The 5,727-nt window shown below is 43.6% G+C and overlaps 1 long non-coding RNA gene across 2 annotated transcripts; it reads right to left on the minus strand.

The window, feature by feature from the left end:
* Positions 1–4,874: 4,874 nt before the first annotated feature.
* On the minus strand, positions 4,875–5,727 carry LOC123038484 (uncharacterized). 2 transcript variants are annotated; one of them, XR_006417889.1, is made up of 2 exons: positions 5,589–5,727; positions 4,875–5,344 (listed from the first exon to the last, which is right to left on the minus strand). It is a non-coding gene; the product is annotated as an uncharacterized lncRNA (long non-coding RNA). The 2 variants fall into 2 exon arrangements; XR_006417891.1 differs by having other exon boundaries at positions 5,521–5,727.

Here is a 5,727-nt window from a genome sequence, read left to right on the forward strand (position 1 = left end):
AGTAACAGTAAGTAAAGTGAAGTGAAGATGAAATCAGTGACTCGTTGAAGACAATGATTTGTTGGACCAGTTCCAGTTGTTGTGACAACTGTACGTCTGGTTGGAGCGGCTAGGTATTTAAACCTTAGGACATACAGTCCCGGACACCCAGTCCTGAACACGCAGCTCAGGACACCCAGTCCTCACCGTATTCTCCTTGAGCTAAGGTCACATAGACCTCGCCCAATCACTCTGGTAAGTCTTCAAGGTAGACTCCCAAACCTTCACAGACTTCGTTCACCGGCAATCCACAATGTCTCTTGGATACTCAGAACGCGACGCCTAACCGGCTGGAGGATGCACAGTCCTCAAGTGTAATAAGTCTTCAGATCACACAGACAAGAAGACTTAAGTGATGCCCAATTCTCTCTGGCTCTGGTGGTTAGGTCTTTATCCTCGCAAGGAATTCTCTCTCAAAGGCTTCGAGGTGGGTTGCTCTCAAACGACAAAAGTCGTGCTTTCAATCTGAGCAGCCAACTGTTTATGGTTGTAGGGGGTGGGCTATTTATAGCCACTTGGCAACCCGACCTGATTTGTCCGAAATGACCCCGGGTCACTAAGGAACTGACATGTGTTCCAACGGTCAGATTTCAAACTCACACGTCAACTTTACTTGGGCTACAAGCAAAGCTGACTTGTCCGACTCTGGACAAGATTCGCTCTCATTGTCTTCACTCGAAGATATAGGTTTTTGGTTTAGGCATCACTTCAGTCATTCTGACTGGTTCTCTTCGACCCCACTTAACAGTACGGTGGTTCCTATGACTCAACACAAAAGAAAAAGAACTACGAAAGATCTAAGTCTTCGAGCTCCATAGGCTTCATATCGTGTCTTCTCTTGTCATAGTCTTCAATGTGAATATCTTCATATACCACCTTTGACTTCAATGTCTTCATACATTTTTAGGGGTCATCTCTGGTAGTAAAACCGAATCATGAGGGACTTCTACCTGTGTTATCCTATAATTCTCACAAACACATTAGTCCCTCAACTAGGTTTGTCGTCAATACTCCAAAACCAACTAGGGGTGGCACTAGATGCACTTACACTTAGGAACACATCAATGTCGTTGCCGGGTTGCTTAGGGCCTTGGATGAGAATTGGCATCATAATAAACTTCCGCTTCATGCACATCCAAGGAGGAAGGTTATACATACATAGAGTAACGGGCAAGGTGCTGTGATTTCTGCTCTGCTCCCCGAAAGGATTAATGCCATCCGCGCTTAAACCAAACCATACGTTCCTTGGGTCACTTGCAAACTCATGCCAGTACTTTCTCTCGATTTTTCCCCACTTCGACCCGTCAGCGGGTGCTCTCAACTTCCCGTCTTTCTTACGGTCCTCACTGTGCCATCACATCAACTTGGCATGCTCTTCGTTTCTGAACAGACGTTTCAACCGTGGTATTATAGGAGCATACCAACATCACCTTCGCAGGAACCCTCTTCCTGGGGGGCTCGCCGTCAACATCACCAGGGTCATCTCGTCTGATCTTATACCGCAATGCACCGCATATCGGGCATGCGTTCAGATCCTTGTACGCACCGTGGTAGAGGATGCAGTCATTAGGGCATGCATGTATCTTCTGCACCTCCAATCCTAGAGGGCATACGACCTTCTTTGCTGCGTATGTACTGTCGGGCAATTCGTTATCCTTTGGAAGCTTCTTCTTCAATATTTTCAGTAGCTTCTCAAATCCTTTGTCAGGCACATCATTCTCTGCCTTCCACTGCAGCAATTCCAGGACGGTACCGAGTTTTGTGTTGCCATCTTCGCAATTGGGGTACAGCCCTTTTTTGTGATCCTATAACATGTGATCGAACTTCAGCTTCTCCTTTTGACTTTCGCATTGCGCCCTTGCATCGACAATGACCAGGCGGAGATCATCATCATCGGGCACATCGTCTGGTTCCTCATGATCTTCAGCAGCTTCCCCCGTTGCAGCATCATTGGGCACATCGTCTGGTTCCTCTTGATCTTCAGCAGCTTCCCCCGTTGCAGCATCACCGTATTCAGGGGGCACATAGTTGTCATCATCCTCTTCTTCTTCACCGTCTTCCATCATAACCCCTATTTCTCCGTGCCTCGTCCAAACATTATAGTGTGGCATGAAACCATTGTAAAGCAGGTGGGTGTGAAGGATTTTTCGGTCAGAGTAAGACTTCGTATTACCACATTTAGGGCATGGACAACACATAAAACCATTATGCTTGTTTGCCTCAGCCACTTCGAGAAAATCATGCACGCCCTTAATGTACTCGGAGGTGTGTCTGCCACCGTACATCCATTGCCGGTTCATCTATGTCCATTATATATAATTAAGTGTGTCAAAAACCATTACAGAACATCATGAATAGATAATCAAGTGACCAAATTAATAGAAGTTCATCATCACATTAAAACCAAAGTACATACATAGTTCTCATCTAACAACATATAGCTCTCCAGAGCATCTAATTAATTAAACCATATATTAAAACTATGTAAAACATTTCAATGCGAAAACAAATGCGATCATAATCGCAACCAAGGTAACAATTGATCCAACGGCATAATGATACCAAGCCTCAGTATGAATGGCATATTTTCTAATCTTTCTCATATTCAACCGCATTGCATCCATCTTGATCTTGTGATCATCGACGACATCCGCAACATGCAACTCCAATATCATCTTCTCCTCCTCAATTTCCGGTTCAACTACCACCTAGATAAATAAAATCTATGTCACGTTGGTCAGCATAATTGTCATAAACAATAAATGAACTAAATAGTTATAAAAAGATAATATATACCACATCCGAATCATAGCTAGGACGAGGGCCGACGGGGGCGGATACCAAAACCATCGCACTATATAATAACAAGCAATAATAAAAGTAAAAAAATTAGACAAGTATCTATCTAGCTAAAGTAAGAATTTTTTCTTTCAGAAAGAAGATAAAAACAAGAGGCTCACCACGGTGGTGCTGGCGACGAGATCGGTGCGGGCGATCCACGACGGTGAAGACGGGAGTGGGACGTGACGGGCCGCTAAACCTAGACAAATCTCGAGGAAAATGGAGCTTTGAGGTCGAGCTTCGAGAGGAGAAAGATTAACTAGTGTGGCTCGGGCATTTCATCGAACACCTCATGTGCATAGGAGGTGAGCTAGAGCACCACAAAGCTCTCCCCTCACCGGCCAGAAAAAACAGAGCAATGTGGAGTGCTCTGCTCGCTGGCGAGGAGGTATATATAGGCACCTCATTGGTCCCGGTTCATGGCATGAACCAGTACCAAAGGGAAGCATGTGGTCCCGGTTCAAGCCACCAACCGAGACCAATGGTGGTGGGCCAGGAGCGAGGCCCATTGGTCCCGGTTCGTCCCACCAACCGGGACCAATGCCCCCACGAGGCCCGGCAGGCCCCCGGCCTCATAAACCGGGATAGATGGCCCCATGGGTCCCGGTTTTGGACTGAACTGGGACTAATGGGTCACCTCGGTCTGGACCAAATCCCTGTTTTCTACTAGTGTTTGGGCACCACCCATGCGCGCACAGGAGGGATCCTTCAAATCCTTCCTAAACTAGTAAATTTGCACGTGCAATGCACGTCTAACTTTATATCAGACTTTTCTTGTTCATCATAGTTAGAAGGCACATTTATTCAAATAAAATCATTTAATTCTTCTCTTCATTCTGACAATTGTGCTCAACGTATTGGTCAACAGAAAATCAGAAAATTCAATACTCAGATAATGCATTGATTGATTCCCAGCCTAAACAGAACTTCAAGGGGACAACAGCATACTTGCCTTCATCATTGCCGATCGTGCTCTAGATGCACGAATGGCGACCCAACATGACTGAGCGCTTCCCCTATAAAGCAGCCGGCACGGCTTATCGATGGTGCACGAAGGCCCTTCAATGCAGGCTATCGTATATGGTGGCAATAAAGGGTGGATGTTGTTTCAAGTCAGTTGCGCATTGTCGCCTTGCGACGAACAAGTTGTTTGAACAGTATATAGGCCAACATCTTCGAACACGTCAAGCATTCCAATGTCAGCCAATTCTGCAAGCCAATCACTCTCATCCAGACAATTTTGAGAAGATCCACAATCATGCTTTGTTTCCTCAAGAAAACACTGTTTCCGAGCTTCCTTTACATGCAAAGAGCAGCTTCGAGGGTAGCTGCAGTAAACTTATCCGACTGGCAATGCATGTCTATGCCAACATGTAATAACTAAACATAACATAGTGTAAGAAAAGTTCAGATAGTATATCAACCACAACAATTCTAATCCAAATGCAGAATTACTATCCTGAAAATTTGATGTGAAGTGGACAATCATAATTTGGAATTTGCTTCCAAGAAAACCAAAGTGATTTAAATCATCACCATTATACAAGGACACACACACACACACACATAAACTCGTGAGAGTCTGGATCCTCTTTTATTTTACCACTATCAGCAAAAGTAGATCCTCTTTTAGTTGGCAGCTATTATTTTTAGGCGCCAAATTAAATTAGCTTAATTTTTTTAACACGATTGGACACATGCCCCAACTGCCGAAGAGGAAAAATAGTTGTTGCAGTGAAATGTTGCGTCCAAATTTACACATAGAACAGAAAACAAATAATCAGATATTTGACTACTCGGTTCTCCTCAAACTAAACAAAGTGGAATGATGATGGGATATCTTTTCCGAATTAACAGGTTCAAATTATCGTCAATCCTAGGACGAAAATGCACGGACAAATGCATGCCAATAGCTGTGAATCAGAAAAGAAAGAAAAACACTCACCATCTTGTGCAACGAACAGCCAAGAATACAACTGCAAATACTCCAGGGATAAGGGTGCAAGCATGGTGTCGTACATGATTTATCCAATAACAGCTCGTGTAGGAACTTATTCTGAATTCTTTGAAACCCAAAGGGCGATCTAAAAATAATTTCTTCGATCTAGAAACCTCGTCCACTCTGAAAAGAGATAACTAAAAGAAAAAAAAACATATGTATCAATACAGAGGGTGTTTTGTTTACAACAATGGCTGGAAAATATAGTGCTACATCCCTGTAATAGGATCTATATATAACAACCATATAGAGATATGAATAATAAAATGGATGATAAAGGGAACTGCATGGAGTAATGCACTGCTATAGGATCCTGGAGCAAAGTAAATATATGTACGATCTTCAATCTTGCAGGCACATATAATGTATTGGTTTTGTTTCTCAAGAGTTGTGTACGTCATCGTAGGAACATCTGGCTTCAGGCTTTCAACTATTGACCTCGAACCATTTTCTTTAGTAACTAATCTGCAAATAAATCGACATGGAACTAAGCTGAGAGAAAAATAAGACTGAATTTTGCTTATAAAATCGAACCACATAGGCGCTCACCAAAGGGTGAATAAATCAATTCTGATTTCTATATTACTAAAATCGGATCTAATTCAGATGCATCTCACTTGCAGGCAAGTTAGACCCAATACCTGTATACTAATCTGAAGAGGATCGTGCAAATTAGGATTAACCATGATAGTTTGGACAAGCGGCTTACATCCCAGATTGCCGGAGTACTATTGGTGTTGGTACGAACTGGCCATGATTTGGCTTCTCTGCTATCAGACCAGGACGTCGGAGTCCGTTGGGGAGCAGAGGAGTACCGACGTCACCGGCACCGACGTCCATCCGTGTGA

This window comes from Triticum aestivum, chromosome 1A (genome assembly GCF_018294505.1).
Source record: "Triticum aestivum cultivar Chinese Spring chromosome 1A, IWGSC CS RefSeq v2.1, whole genome shotgun sequence".
Lineage (NCBI taxonomy): Eukaryota > Viridiplantae > Streptophyta > Magnoliopsida > Poales > Poaceae > Triticum > Triticum aestivum.